A 17,095-nucleotide genomic window follows, 5' to 3' on the forward strand; every position below is an offset into this window, starting at 1 on the left:
GAGGAAGGAAGAGCAAACCAAGTGACAGATGTAACAGCCATTGGAGAGGTATGAACGGTCGGTTGTGCCAGTGCACCATGTTATTGTTGTGGTTGCTGATACGAAATCCTCCAGGCCCAGCAAAATCTGTGTGTTTCCCTAAGAATGCACTGACTATTAGCCAAAGATACTAGTGCCATTTAAATGAAATCGGCCAGCATGGTATTTTAAATAATCCCTGCTCTGGTTCAGTCCCCACATGCACACTGGACCGAGCAGTAATGACAGAGAAAAAAAACAAACTTAAGCTACATCTGTTTGACTGGAAATGGTGGCTGGCTCAGGACCGAAATGAATCTGATTCCCTCCTCAGTCGAGAGTCGCCTTGCTTCACAACAGAACTGCAGCTTATGGGAAGATGCCCTCCTGCAAAATTAGATTCTTCAGGCTTCACTAGGTACCTGTGTTTGACACACTTGCTTCTGTTTTCAATATTTCCTTGAAGGATGTAAGAGTCTCTGAGGCCTCCAAAGTTCAGTTAAACTAAAGACCTGCAAGTTAGGATGTTAACCTGAAGACGCCCCTGCTCAGAAGTCTATACTATTGAACTACAATTCTCACGAGGGGAAGTTGTGAAAAAAGCTTTTTTGGCTTTTTTGCTTCTTTACTGAGTTCCTGAGTGGGGCATGCTGGGTACTCCCTGGAATGAACAATGCTCTCCCAAATCTTTGTTACGCCTGGAACACAGGCGCTGATGTAAAATGAGAATTCAGAGTGCGAGGAGAAGGTTTCCTGGACTTTGTTCTGGTAGAGCTTGGAGCAGAGTGTTGAATGGACTTGTGTTCCTTTTGTTATCTTTAACACAAACTACACGGGTCTCTCATTACTTCCGCCGCCAACAAAGGTTTTTGAATTTGCCAGGAAAATTGGGCCTCTGGCCCTCGCAACCCTGGAGCAAGGAGGATGATTAAGTCGACACATTTCAATGACCCTCAGCCTCTTTTCCAGATGAATCTCTTGTTGCCTGACATTAATATTTCCAGAGCCTACTTAACTGCATATATTCTTATCCAAAATGTGCAGCTGGAGAAAAAAACTTCATTAATATTGTGGCAAAATACTGAAACAGGAGGTCAGGGGGGTCAGTTGTCACAGCGAAATCCACACAAAAAATGGCCTCCGCTACCCCAGACACCTCAGGCTCACTTAGGAACTCACTGAATGTCATTACCATGTGTCCCTTTAGAAGCCACCTGCCGTCACAGCTCAGCCCTGGAACCCACTAACACGACCAGTCCTGAATGTTCCTGGGTGAACAACGTACGAGAGTACAGCCGTAGGCCACCCCCGTCCCCACCCCAGCCTGACAGCACTGTTAGGTGGAACTCGATTAGTGGAGCCTTTTGCCAGGACCCACAGGTGCCAGGGTTCACGCTGAGGAGGACAGAGCCAGTCACACGGGTAGCAGCGGGGCCAGCCGTGCCAAAGGGCGCACTTCCCTCTGCATCTTCCAGGCCACAACCTCTGACCACCTTCAGCATCAAGAACTCACGGCTCCTGCACTCTGGTCTCTGACAGCAAAGAGGAAACATTTCTTCCACTGGTGCTTTCATTAAAGGCTTCGGTAATCTCTCCAGCCACCTCCCAGGGAAGCAGGCTCACGACCCATACCCACGCTTCCAATGTCTGTCGTGCGGAGCAGTGTACGTCCGGGTTGCAAACTGGCAGCCTGAGGGCCCGATTTGACTCTCTGACAAGTTCTCTATGTCCAGTAGTATTTTTTTAACGAAGCGTGTTGACAGTATTTAAACATCTGCTCATCCAGATTCTTAGTTTTTCGTGAAAAATCAGAAGACCTGGCCATGCTGATTCTTCATTCCATCTGAGCAAAAATCATCTGGAGGTCTCGTTACCCCTTTAGACAGGGAAGTACCTTCATGCTACTGCAGCCCTGTGGGGTCCTCTTCATCCATTTACATAACCCCCCCTCCTCAGGCCTCCCCTGTTCCTGGGGTGTAGACACCCCCATTATTTATTATAAGCTAAAGCACAGAGAATATCTTTATCCTGACCCAAGAAAATACCACCAGAAGTTTAGAAATTATGCAACTTCCTCCCCCCAAGTAAGAGAAATAGCGAAGAGGTCATTTTGCAAGGGCTCAGTGTTACCCGTCTGGATATCTCAGCTTGCTGACCATGAAGCTGTCATTACATTTCTCTAATCAGTTGCAGATAATGCCAGCCTCCCAAGAGGGCTGTTCACATTCCAGGAAGCTTGGAAAAAGAGGAGCAGGTGGAAAGCCATGTGTGACCTTCGTAGGCACCTGCGGGTAGAGGGGCCAGCAGAACAGGAAAGAACAATGTGGGTCTCTCTTCCAGAGCAGGCCAGGGGCTTTAGTAATAGCTGGAGGAAAGAGGAAGTCCCTAGAGGGGTTTCCTTCGTGACACTGAGACGTTTTTTCCAGGACAGGAATGCAAAATGAAAGAGTAAAATGCTTCAGTGGCGTATTCAAGAAGGAGAGAAACGTGTTTTTAAAACAACCACCCCAAATATCCTTACCTCATTTTCCATGATGCTTCATCGCCTCCTTCTTAAGTACAAATTTTGTGGGAGAGACTGTCAAATTTGAATGATGGTATAAAGAAAAGGCCCTGTGGCCCACAAGGATGGAGAGAAAAGAGAGAAGGAGGGTGAGGGAGGGTACAGAAGCAGCCGGTTCCACAGAATGAGAGCCGGCAGGACCGGGTATCGATTTTGGCGCTGGGAGAACGAGGCGTTTGGAAGCAAGAAGCCGTGCCGGCAAGCGCAGCCCCTCCTCCCCAGGAGGCCAGGGAGCAGCCAGGACTGCAAGGGACTAATTCGTGTGAAGAGTCCTTGAGAGTTTCCATGTAACGCAGACGTGGAAACATCATCTGGTGATTACGTACACGGCATCGCACGTGCTCGGATCAGCCGAGAGTGAAAAGGGAGCACAACAGGCCCCTGCCTTGTGCAGGTTCTTTGCCTTATGCAGGTCCATGGCCTCGTGAAGGTTCCTTACGTTATGCAACTTTCTTGCCCGGTGCAGGCCTTTTTCCTTGTGCAGGCTCCTCACCTTGCGCAGCCTCCTTGCTTTGTGCATCTTCCCGACCTTCTGCAGGTTTCTGACCTGGTGCAGGCTCTTTGCCTTGAGCAAGTCTTCTGGGAGAAACACCACAGTCCATGACATCATACCCACTGGGGACACTGGGCAACAGGAACCCCTCGTTGTTAGGATGATCACCACTTTTGCTTTTTGCATCCACACTGCTGTTCTATACCCCAACTTCAGTCTCCAGGAGGTATTTCCTAATATGTGTGGGATGAATGCATGAATTCTATGAATAAATGAGTGAACATCCAGGTTTCTACAAAATCACTTTTGCAGCGTCAGCCACAAAACCATTCTCAAGGAGGCAGAATGCGATAGTGAAGACTTTAGGATCAGATAGGCCCCAACTGGAATTCAGCTATGCAACCTTAGACAGGTGCCCTACCCTCTCTGAGTCTCTATTTCCTTACCTGATGAATTGAGATAGGAGTATTCATCCTGCAGAAAAAGTCTGGAAAGTGCTTGCAAGCTCAATAAAGGGAAGCTGTTGTCATTACTGGTCCAGCAACAACCTGGCTTATTGATTTCTGGCGAATCTCAATCTCAGGCTGATCCTGCAGGTTCCCACTTGGAGCTCTCCTGGCTCACTTGCATTCCAGGTGGAGACAACATCGCCACACTCCCCAGTGACCTCCAGCAGATTGCATCTCAGGATGTCACTTCCGGAAATTCTTCATCACACTCTTTCTGCGGCCTGCGTGCCCACGAGAAGTTTCCTACTGGAGTGTGGGCTCGAGTGCCACCACCGATGAGGACTCCTCCAGCTCTCTCAGCCTAAGTTTAGAGTCTCTCCTCCCTGATGTCTTGATTTGCTCGTTCAGCCTCCTTGCCCGCCTCCCTGCACTCCACGCTCGTCCTCCGTGTTCCCCACGGCATGCCCTAGAGCACTTCATTCTTGGCTCTGGGTTGCCCGGGTTTTCTCATAGTCCTGTTCCAGTCATTAAAAGATCACAAATATGGGAACATACATTTAACACACGTAAGCTTTGTCTCGGTCAAGTGAGGCTGACATCTAAAATACATGCGAGTGGGGGTTAGGCCGTTTCGTAAATAACTAAGAATTCTTCTTTCAAGCTGTTAAATAAATAGGTGAGCAGTCGGTGTCACAGAGACACAGAGCCTAGTAAGCCCCAAACGGACGTGGATTTGGGATCGAGCTCTGGGTATCTCCAGGCGGGGTGCCTAGTCTCTCCCATCCTCAGTTTCCTCATCCGTAAAATGCGGGTAAGCAAAGTAACGATGTCCTCATGTCATTGTGAGAAATGAATGACCTTATGCGGTGCCTGGCACATAGACATCCTCGATGATGTTAGCCATCACCACCTTTGTAAGAGCAGCCAGTCAGGATTTATTGAGCAACTATTCTGTGCTAGACACTATACTAGGCACTCGAGATACAGCAGAGAACACCACCAGGTGAGGCCTCAGCCTCTTGAGTTTAAAATCTAGAGGGAGGTAGAGACTTTTGTTAAGTAACCACACACACAGTTGTCAATTATAATTGTGACGACTGCGCTGAATGGAGGTGCACTGTATTAAGAGAGGAGAAATGGCTGGGCACGGTGGCTCACGCCTGTAATCCTAGCACTCTGGGAGGCCGAGGCGGGCGGATTGTTTGAGCTCAGGAGTTCGAAACCAGCCTGAACAAGAGCGAGACCCTGTCTCTACTAAAAATAGAAAGAAATTAATCGGACAACTAAAACTATATAGAAAAAATTAGCCGGGCATGGTGGTGCATGCCTGTAGTCCCAGCTACTCGGGAGGCTGAGGCAGGAGGATTGCTCGAGCCCAGGAGTTTGAGGTTGCTGTGAGCTAGGATGACGCCACGGCACTCTAGCCTGGGCAACACAGTGAGACTCTGTCTCAAAAAAAATAAATAAATAAATAAGAGAGGAGAAATGGGAGGCTTGACCCTGTTTGCCAGGCCAGGGAAGGCTTCTGGGAGGAGGAGTGGTTTCATCTAAAATCTCAAGGATGAGTAAAAATAATTTAGGTTAGGACAGAGAGGTCACAGGCAGAGGACACGGCACATGTGGGGAGTGACCACAGTCCATTCGGGGATCTGAAGGAAGGCCCAGGTGGCCAGGGCAGGTGAGGGCGGAGAAGCAGGGAGGCCAGGTCCTACAGAGACCCGCAGGCTCTGCCCAGCAGCTTGTCCACATCCCAAGCGTGGCAGGAGCTAGTGGTGGTTTCTCAGCTGAGGGTAGGGGTGTGCGTGGCCACTCTGGATGCAGTGGGCAGAACAGACTGAAGGGAGAAGACGTGGGTGTGGTGGGACCAGTTGGAAGTGCACTGCGACAGTCCAGCCGTGAGTGAGAAGGACTTCGATGGCGATGGATGTGGACATCCCTGCATGGCCTGCAGAGGGTCTTAGCAGATACGACTCACAGGATTGGATGGAGAAGGGGGCAAGGGAAGTAGAGTTTTCACCTTGGTTCCTGTTGTGTTTCTACATGAACATAGTGTCAACAGCTGAGAAAGGGCACACTGGATTCAGAGTTGGTTGCAGGGACAGTTACAGGCTCAGATGGGAAAGCAGGACAAACAGCAGCTAGGAGTTCTAGAGTCAAACTGCCTGGGCTCTACTCCCGTGTCCACGTCCTACAGACAGCGAGATCGGAAACGCTCTGTGCTTGGTTTCTTTAATGCTCCCCACCCACCTACCCAGAGTTGACAGTAGATCCTGGGCAGTAGACAGGAAGCTACTAACTCAGAGACTGGCGCACGGTAATAACTCACCCCTCAGGGCAACCACATGTGAACTGTCTCCTCATGCGCAGTAATTTTTCCCTCTCTCTGGGTTTCTTCAGGTTCGTGTAATAGAAACTTTTGCCTTCTCAAGAAGAGCGTTATGAAGAAGCTGCTGCCTTTGCTTGACTTCTCACTGCTCCCCGCTCCCACCATAGGAGTAAGATTGATTAACTAATTAGAGAGATGACAAAGGTCTGACATGCCTGAGTCCTTGTTCCTGCACTGGGCTGGATTCACGCCTTGCCACTCTCTGCCCACAGGCATTTGTTCTCTTTGCCTCTCTCTTTCCCTCTCTCTCTCTCTCTGTCCCTGTCCCTCTTTCTCTCTGCCCTTTCCCCCTTAAAAGGACTATCTATAGTTCATTTGTGTTCTCCTTTCTGGGCCTTCGTCCTCAGTAAGGGGAAGCCCCCGGCCACGCCCTGTCCCTGCGGGGCTGCAGCTACGGTTGATAAATTATTCTGCCTGCGGCGGAGTGAATAAGACCAGCTGGGAGAAAGAAGGGTGTTGAACAAGAAGCTCCTTTTGGACTTGAATCAAGACTGCATTCATTCTCCAATTCAGGCTTACCAGTAATAAAATTGATAGTTTGATGCCTGTTTGACTTGGTGTTTTCCAGTTGGTTCGGAACTTGGTGGGGAGAGAGGAATTATTAACTGTGCCCTTTAAGCTCAGCAGTAATTGCTGCCACCGCAGATGTCGATGGATGAGATAATCTCAGAGAAAATGCACAGGAATAAGAGAACCTAGAACTGAGCCTCAAAGCCTGGCTAGAAGAAGGACTATCCAGGGACATGGGAAGGAGAGGGAAGGCAGGATAAGCATGGGCTGTGTTACAAACCCAAGGGAAGAGAGGGTCTGGAGAAGGAGGGAGTGGCTGCCAAGAAATTGGATGAGACGACTCTTAACGCTCTTCTCTTGGTTTATTGTCAGGGAGGTCATGAAAGGCCTTGCTAAAAACTATTTTGTAGAAAAAAGAGGGCAGAAGCCAGACTTCTGTGGGTTGGGGTTCAAGTGGGAAGTGAAGAATGGAGGCAGCATGAGCACATGGAAACAACTTTTCCGGAAATTCAGCTATGAAAAGATGGGGAAGACAGGGTGGTGACTCATCTCTCCAGCCCCCAGTCCAGAGCTCCGCCTCAAGGAAACCCCCAGCCTGCACTTCACAGCTGGATTGGAACAGCTGGGCTCTGCATGTGTAACTCCCACTCCACTCTCTTCTGATCATGGATTCACAGGAACAATGCTCACGGCGATTTTTCTTTCAGAACTGTGTTGAAACACGATCTCTTACATAAATGAACATCCCAATTCAATTGACTCATTTGACCACGGTCCATCCCAATGAGCCCTCTACCAGAAACTAAGAATCGGGTCATTGTGCTTTCCTGGCAAGGATGATTAAGAGTCATCCACTTCTTTTCAGGGATATTATAGTGCATGGCTTACTTCCTGTTAGGGTACCTATCACAAGGTGCAATAATTATTTCCTTACCTATCTGTAACCATTTCCCGCTCATAAACTTCCCTAGAGCAGGGATCTAATAGTCTGTACTTGTCTCACATAGTAGGAACTCAGTAGTGATTGTAAAGTAGCAGAAACAGGCAGCACCCTCCCCCAGGCTGATGCTGGTATCTGTTGACAAAATTGGATTTCTGTGTTGGACACAGTCCAGAGGATACTGAGGAGACACGATGACTAAATGCAATATGGTATCCTGGATTGAATCCTGGCACAGAAGGACCCGAGTGGGGAAAGTGGTGAATGTCCTCCGTGCACCCAGCCTGAGCCACTGAACCTAAGTCCTTGTACCCACGGTTCTTGTTTCTTAGAGAGAGCTGAGAGACGTGGAGCCCTCTCCTTCGAAGCAGTCCAGCACAAGCGTATGTGAAGATGAAACAATCTCCTAGACATCCTTGTGTCTCCTTACTAAACAAGTTAACCTTCCTGAAAAAAAAAAAAATTGTTTTTTAAGAAAAAAGAGTTCTCCTCAGTCTTTCCACCTGGTTTTTCCTCCATGCAGCATTGTTTGAATGTGGGAAGAGTTCTGCTTACAGAACGAGTAAGGAGCTTGGTGGTAACTTAATTCCATCTTTAGTACTTTATCCTCATGCCTGAAGACTTTCTTGGAAAGCACATTTAACCATGATATGGCATTGAAGATTGAAGGAAATACCTCTAGCCTTGTCCCTTTCCTGCACAAGAATGTGGATCTTCCCTACCCCTATACTAAGGAAGGCTGTCTGGGAAATTATTTGCATTTACAAAAGAATGGTGACGTTTACAGCCAGGAGCACACACGTCCACCAGAAAGGAAGGCAGGATCAGAAGATATCTTTAGGTGGTGCTAGGAAGTCATAAAATGGTCTACGAAATTCTGAGTCTAAATGTAGGATTATATTCAAAAGCAAGTTCCAGTAGCTTGGGAAGCATGCCCTAGCAAAACAATAACAACCACAACAATGGCAACAGCAATGCCATTCAGTATTTGTTTGCCACTTCATATGTGCTGGGCACTGTTCAAAGCACAGTGTGTTACATCATTTCATCTTCACAGCAACCAGATGGGCCGGTCCTACTTTTATCCCTGTTTTGCAGGCAAAGACTCAGAGGATTAAAAAGGTTGGGTAACTCGCCCACAGCTAGTGTTACTACACTAGTTAGAGACACAGCCAGGACTGGAATGCAGGTATTCTGGCCCTGGAGCCCACACCCTCAGCCATTGCACTATATCACACCTGAGCTCATGAACCTTGGCACGGGATGCCCGTTCTAGAGTCTACTGTGAGAAAGGGAAGGGGCAGGGAAGCAGAGGGATCCCGGGGGACCCTGTGGAAGAAGTACCCACGTACTCCCTCTCTCTCTGGTGCCACCCCTGCATGTCCTCAGCTCCCTGTGATTCCTCATCCTCAGAAATTTCCCTGCAGGAATCCTTCCACCCTCCTGTGCCTCGACTGACTCCCAGAGAGTCTGAACCATTCCAGTTCAACATGTATTTATTGGACCAGGTGATGCTACCTCAAACCCTTTTCTGGAAAGAGCTCTACTGGAAAATAAATTATATAATAATATTTGTCAGGCAACATGCTAAGTAGTGGGGATACAAAGATGATCAGCCCTGCTCTCTGATAGCAAATTGATGCACTAATTAACATTAATAGCTTAATTGGTAATGATGGCATAAAGCATTACCGTATCTAGTTAAGATGTTATCATTTTCATGGGGCCTTTCAATGTCCATGCTCTAAGCAATGGCTGCCGGTGTGATTTTCAGCACCCTCGGCAGGTTGGAGAGGCGTGGACAGCTGGCCAAGAGAAGAAAAACTTTCCAATTCCACTATATTAAAAACATATCTGAGTGAACATGTGGTAGGGGTATCCTCAAGCCCTCCATGTGTGTGGTTTCTCCAAATAAGAACTGAGTGGGTCCGAGTGCCACGACCCGTCCCATGTTCAGATGAAACACATACACCTGGAACAACTCACCCAGAGGCTGCTGGTTTGGGGACCTCAGCCTGAGAGGCAGGGCCTGGACCCCTACGACATCACCACCCCCCCAGTGCCCACCCCTGGTTCGCTTGGGTTTCTCCATGGATGAGGAATTTACTGCCTTTTCGGGTAGTTCTTTTTAATCTGTGAACTATGCAAATTGCTGGAATGTTCTTCCTTACATTAAGCTGAAATCTGTTATCTCCGTCCATTAAATGTTGTTCTGCCCAAAGATCAACGATTTCCTCACATCCAGGTTCCCAGGTTATCTGTGACGGGCGGTGATCCCTTCAGAAGGACAAATACAGACAACCTGCCCATTATTGCAGCCCATGTAGGGCTGATTCTGCTACCCTTTGGTCCGGTAAAGGCTGAGTTAGGAAAGACTTCACACATAGGCCGGCAGAGCCAGGAACTGGCACTCGTGGCTTTTAATGACTATATCGTTCATGAACAATTTAAGGGTTTGCAAACTTATTGCTAAGCAGGACGAGCTCTTCAGTGAGAGGGGAAGGGCAATTGGGATGGATGCAACCACATGGAGAATGTGGAATGTGTAAGCAGTGATACGAGTCCTGATCTATCTGAATCAATGAGCCTTTAGGTTTGGTCTGGGAGATCTGAGCAGCAGAGGTGGTGTGGGTATCTCTTAATCTGACCTTCCTTCTAGATGAGCTTGTGCCTTTGAGGGCTTCCTAGTTTCACACTTAAACTCCAGTGTCCAAAGGACCTGTTGAGAACCAGTGACGTCTCAGACTGTGTTGGCTTTGCATGAAGGTGGGAAACAAGCGATGGATCAGAACAAAGCCAGTACCACCTGCCAATGCTGCGTGTGGCACAACCCACACCCGCATAGGAACATCCAGGGTGACTGCCGCTGCCGAGATAAAGAATAAGTATCTAAAGGTTTGGAATTTTAGCGACAGCTTCTTGGTGGTTAATGAATAACAGGCACCTGTGAGGGGTCAGTGCGACCCGTGTAACTGGGGTCTAACATCTGATGGGCCGGCAACGTCCGAGCCATAGCTACAGTGTTAGAAGTCACACTGCCTCTCTCCAGCTAAAGGCAACACCAGGTTGCAAACAGTTGCTGGATCAGCAAGGCCAGACTCGCGGCTCCTGGGAGCAGATAGCTCTGTCACGCCACTTTCCTTGGGAAGAAAAGCTTGGAGAAGACAAAGAAAGGGGACCCACTCCGCCCCCTTCCTCCCAACACACATGCCCTCATCCCCACCCTGCACCAAACGGGAATATTTTCAGGCCCCAGTTATGCTTTAAATGAAGCGCACCGCACCAATATTATGTGGTGCCATCTGTTATTTTATATTTCACGAAATTTGGCCAGTTTTGAAATATTATAATTATATCTCCTACATTACGTATGCAACGCAGACATTTTCTGAAACATAAATACAGTATGTGGGAAATGTGACTGTATTTATAGCCATTGGCTGGTGGGCAGCAAAAGGGCAGCTGGCACCCATCGGCAGTCTGGAGAGCACAGCCTGCCAAAGGAGGGGGCCCCGGGCAGAAGCTCACCCTGCACACCCCACCCCATCCTCTAGGGAGGCTCCACTGCTCTCAGTGGCCCAGGCTGCTCCCACTCACCTCCCAGGAAGGTCACATCAGCTGTATTTCAAATATTCTGGGATCACGTCCGTCTGCCCCCTCAGCCTGCAGCTGCCAGACACGGCAATATTCAGCGATGCCCGGACTCAGGGAACTGGCCCAGAAGGGGCATGGCACTAAATACAGCGCCTCTACCCGACAGGCGTCTTCCAGCAGTGCTATGGGGTGTGGGAATGGGGCAGGAGCGAGGCGGGGTCTCAGGGTCAAAGGACCCGGAGGTCAGGTGGAGCTGCTGTCCAAGCAGATTCCCTGTCCAAGGACAGCCACGCCTCTGAGTCCTCAGACCTTCCACTTGCTTCTGCAAAGGAGAATCTGGAGCTTGACAGCTCACTGGGCTTGTGTCAGGAGGTGCAGGAAAATGGTTAGACCTAGCCCAAGTCTCCAGTGGGTGTGCTCGGGGATTTCTAGCTTCACAGAAAAACTAGTGCTGTTTATTTGAGTTGTTTTTCTTCCAAATACTGCAATGTGCTTTGCAATAACAAAGACAAGAAAACAAATGACAAGTATTTGAGTTTCCCTTTCTGTCTTTCCAAAACAAAGGCATTATTTAGTGATGAGAGAGCTATTTGATAACTCCAGGCGTTCCTGCCACGGTCTTCACACTCATCTGCAGGCGTTCATACAAACCTTCCTCTTAGAACACGAACTGCCGTTGCTCTGGACAGTCCTGCCCAGGAGGAGTTTCACTGGCACTGTGTCTTTTTTTTTGTATAATTATTTGAGTTAGTTGCTAACATTTAAAAATCAAAGATTTCACATAAAACCCAGTTTCTCTTAAAAAGCCATGAGAGCTGGCATCATTGGATGTGTATTTCTGCCCAGCAACAATCTGCCTGCTCTGAGTAGCAGCTGCCCCCTTTGGAATAAAGAGCTCCTCAGTTTCCCCATTCTCCACCCTCCCACGCAGCCCCCCCACCCACGCCTTCATGTCACCTGCCCGGCCCTCGTAGGCACTTTCGTTTATGACTTTCTGGAGTAGGCAATTGACTCTTACGGAGAAATATAGACTAGAAAATTAAGGTAACTTTTTTTTTTGATGTGGAGTTGGTGAAGCATTAAAATATATCCATAAACTCTCGAACAGGAAATTAAAGTGAAATTTACAAGCCTCTGTTTTTTTTTAAACAACCTTCTAAAAGTGAAAAGATAAATCTCTACCATAGCTCTTATTTGACTGTATTTCAGTCATCTGTTTATTTACCATTCTTTACCAATAGACTGTGAGCAATTTTAGGGCAGGAATCGAGTTTTCCTTTGCACACCAGGGTCTTTAACAGCGTTTGGCACATCATAGGTCGCAATCCGCGGAAGAAAGGAAAGAAGGGAAGAGTTCCCAAAGCCAAAGTTACTCTAAGTCTGGTTTTGAGCTAGACTGAGTCTGAGGGTTTTCATTCTTGGTCAGAGATCCTAGTCTGGAATTCTTCTGACTCTATAATGTCCCAAATACAGTGCAATACATACCCTGGTCAGCCTAAGGATGAGACCAGCCACTCTCCTCCCTACCAATAAGCTTTGCCGATCCCCAACCGCAGCAAGGAGGGCAGTGGGATGCCCACCTCGGACACTATGCCCTAGGTCTCGGCTGGGACCTAGACACAGGGCAGCCAGCACGAACTGGGACATTTAACACCAGCAAATCACTGTCCGTTATGCTCCAACTGTGGCTTCAATGAGAGGAAACAGAGCTTGGAATGAAATATCTCTGCCTCCAAGAGGACAGAGATCTGTTGGTGGAGTGATTTGGTGGGAGGCTGGATGCTGCTGCTTAAGGATGAAGGACCCAGAGAGGCAATAATATAAAAGAAGGTACTTAGGATGTCTCTGTGGTCCCACGGAACCTCCGTTACAATCCAACACTAATAAGAAAGCAAACAGAGAACCCGAAAATCCTTGAGTCTTACAGCATACCTACCTCAGATACACCCCTGGGAGGAAAACTTACCAAATTAAATATAATCTATTAAAAAAATCCTGTTACTGAATGTACTAATATACTTTAGGGCTCCACAAACTTTGCATCAAGAACAAACATTACCTCCGATCTAGAAGATACTTTCCATAGGAGTTTTCCATAAACGGGATAAGTTTGGTGATACTCTTGGCCTAATTCTCTGTACATGGGCACGCCTGACACCAATACCAGAGCAAAATGAGCATCTGCCCCTCTCTCCATGTCCCTCACTGGTCCAGCTCAGTCCCCTGCACCTCTTGTCTGGATTTCTGTAGTCTGCAGGCTGACCAATGTTCCTGACTCCAACCTTTCCTCACTTCAAATAATGTCTCCGTCCTGCTGTCAGACTGAACCTTTTAATACACCCATCTAATGATATCATCACCCTTCCACTTAAAGCTAGTTGGGGTGTCCCAGGGCTTCACATTTGTATGGATCCAACAAATATTTATGCCTAGCATGAGCTGGGCATCGGGGTAAAGTTCTTAAGCTTGGCACAAAGGCCTTCCTCTCCTGGCCTGTGCCTACCTCTCCAACATTATCTCTCACTTCTCACCTACTTGACTCTACGCTCCTGTCAAACCAGACTCCTCAGACAGCCCCTCATGGTCACAACTGCCTCAGAGCCTCTGCACATGCTATAGCCTTACCAGGAATACGCTTCTTGAGTTTCTTTGTCTACCTCTTTTCTACTTATCAGTCAAGGCCTCTCAGTCTTAGGCCTCCTCTGCAGTAGTCCTTGAAGCCGGTTTTAAATATTTCTGTGCACGTATGTGCATGCGCACATGCATATACAGGCTTGTCTTGTGCTCTTCTAAATGCCTAACATACTGTACCCACCCTGATTTGGGGACAAGAAAATGATGACCCTGGTGTTCAACCCAAACACTTTTCATTTTTTAGTCATCTTGTCTATTACCCTTTAGGTTCATATGTTGCAAATAATATCAACCAATCTTGGAATTTTTCTGTACCTTAAGCCCAGTCATTATTTAACTCTGGCTTCCAGGTGTGCCTGCCTACCACGGACATCACAGCCTTGGAGTAACCAATGAGTAAGTGGCCAGAGTCATTTTTATTTACTTTTTTTCCCCAAACACCAAGTTTGGATGGAGTTATTTTTAAAGACAGCCTTCCACTTTTTCAGAAACTCTTGATCTGACACAGTCAAAGAAACTGCCATGCCCATCACCTTCTAACCTCCATCCAAGCAACAAACTCTGGCCTCCTCACTTAGCTGAACTATAAGAAATACTTTCTAGTCTCAGCTCAGTTATGCTCTGACCATTCTATCTAAAGCTGCAGGCATCCAACCTTACTGCCGTTTAGCCCCTCACCCTGCTTTACTTTCCATCATAGCATTTACCAGTACCTGACATCACACATGTATTGCATATGTGTTTGTCTATTGTCTGCCTTCCCCACTAGGATATACATGGGCACTTTTTCTTACTCATTGTACATCCTCAGTGTCTAGAACTGGGCGTGGGACATAGGAGATGCACAGTGAATATCTGTCGAATGAATAATGGTTCAAGGTGAGGCACTGATAACTTGATGAAGCCGCTATGAGCAGGAACCATCTCTGCTGACATGTATAATATTCTTGCTATAATAAGAATCCTTTTCACTAAGAGTAATAAATCTACTCTCATTTAACTGATTTAAATGCCGAGTGGTTAAGATGGTTATTTATGTTTTCAGCAAATACTTAATAGGAAAGAAAAAAACACACAATCTATAGGGAAGAGATTTAGTTAAAAGCTAAGACTTAAGTCAGTCCACAAACTGGGATACACCTCCTTTCAGGAAACCTCCCCTGACTCCTTCAGGTGTGGGTTAGGAGCCTTTCCTGGAAGCTCCCCATCTCTTGGTGGAAATACCTCCATAGAACACACGATATTTTCATTGTGTTTTTCCTTCATCATTTCCCCTATCCCCCACTGGCCTGAAGTTGTTTGAGACAGAGGGAGTAACTCTTTTCTCCATATTGTCGGCCAGCGCCTTGCGCAGTTATTCGATGCAGGTAAAGTGCATTGGAGTTGTTACTGAAAGTTCAGCTCTTATCCCCAAGGCCACATCAGAAGAACAAGGACAAGTGGTTTGAGGAGAAGGAAGAGAAGTTTATTAATTTGCCAGCAAATGAGGAGGATGGCAGACTCTTGTCTTAAAAAAAAAAAAATCATCCTATCTATAAGCAGAAATCCAGAGCTTTTAAAAGGAGTTTTCAGCTTTGGGCTATTGCTGTTTAACTGTAGCATCTCCAGTGAAGACAATCTCATGACCTCTGCCTGGACAGTTCCGTTGAGCCATCTCCTGTGGTATAAAAAATAAGGGACATTCCCCTGCCCTCTGATTTCTGGTCATGGGCAGGGATGCAGGTTTTAATTTGGAAAAAGGGTAAGAGGGTTTAAAAGGGATGGCTCATAAAACATTTTACCCTTTTTCAAGCCATTACCTCTGTTACAGAGTGAAATATAAGTAACATAAAGCTTGATCTCTGGATGATGCAATAGAAATAGCCCCAGTTTTAGAAGAATTGTGTTTATGTCTTCTGTGTCATTTTGGCCACCCAGCATCTGAACTTCACCTACTTTGGGTGAGGCTGAGGTAGGTCCTCCCTCCCCTGGGAAAGGTAAATTGGAGAGGCATTCCCTCTCTCTGCACCTTGGCCATAGAGTATAGTGGTGTAGTTTGGCAAATTGGACGCATGAGCTTAGAACTTTGACTGTTAAAGGAGTGAAACAAAATATGGAGACGATCAGAGATTAACCACAGGGGCAGCAGTTCAATCACAACTCCAGGGAATTGGCCCGGAGTGCCCAGGCTTGGCAACACCTTCAGGACCCTGTGGCAGGCACAGGCGGTGGTTGTACTCGTGGTATGACCTTCTGTGGTCTCAGCTTCCTCGTACCACTTAGTCCCCGCCATGTGCTCCAACTTCCTATTGACTGTGTGTGCTGTTATGTGTCCTTTCAATAAACCCTTTGCTGCTTGGACTATTGGAGTTGACTTCTATTGCTTGGAACCAAGAACCCTGACTAGTACACTCAACTTTGCTGGGTCTCAACCTCCTCAAATGACATATAGGGGCAGCAATTCAAACTTCCTGAGTTGATGTGAGAAGTTAAATGACATGAAGTGCTCACAGGAGTTCCTATGACAATGGGAAACACATAACAAACATTCAGTAAGCACAGATTTCCTCCCCGCCTCCTTAAAAATGCCCTGGAGCCAAGCAGCCAGAGGAAGTGGGTTAGATCAGTTGCATCAATGCAGGGATCCCTGAGGGAGCTTTGCTTGAATGTTTGTGAGAGGTAAAACAATGTTTACCAATCTGCCCACAGTACAGGCTTAATTAGTGTTTGCAAACTACTTGACATTCTTGAAAGGAAGGTGCCACCCAAGCACAGGCCATTATCATAATCAACTGGTGGCACACAAGCCTGAAACAAGAAATGCAGAACTACCGGAAGTGAGAGTGAATTTCACCAAGGTCAAAGTGAGACACAGTCTTTTTTCTTTCTTTTTTTTTTAAAAAAAAGCTTTATTGATATTTAATTCACTTGCCATACAATGCACTCATTTAAAGTTTACAATTCAGTGGTTTTTGGTGTGTTCACAGGTATGTGCAATGATTATTACAGTCAATTTTCAAACATTTTCATCACCACAAAGAGAAACCCCATGCCTTTCAGCTATAACCTCCTACTCCCCCATCCTCCCCAGCCCTAAGCAACCACTAATCTACTTTCCATCTCTATAGCTTAGGCACAATTCTGGACAGTTCATATAAAAGAAATACAACATGTGGTCTTTTATGGCTGGCTTCTTTTACTTAGCTGTTGTTTTCAAGGTTCCTCATGTTGCAGTAGGTATTGGTACTTTGTATCTTTTTGTGGCCAAATAATATTCCATTTCATAAGGTCCATTGTATGGATACATCCCATTGTGTTTATCCATTCATCTATTAATGGACATTAGGGTCATCTCTCTCTCTTTGGTATTGTGAATAGTGCTGTTATGAACATTCCTGTTCAAGTTTTTGTTTGAGCTGTACATGAACATTCCTGTACAAGTTGTTAATTCTTTGGGGAGCATAATGTCTTGGTCCATTTGCATCACTATAGAAGAATATCTGAGGCTGGGTAATTTATAAAGAGAATG

Source organism: Propithecus coquereli, unplaced genomic scaffold (assembly GCF_000956105.1).
Source record: "Propithecus coquereli isolate 6110/MARCELLA unplaced genomic scaffold, Pcoq_1.0 Scaffold209, whole genome shotgun sequence".
Classification (NCBI taxonomy): Eukaryota; Metazoa; Chordata; class Mammalia; order Primates; family Indriidae; genus Propithecus; species Propithecus coquereli.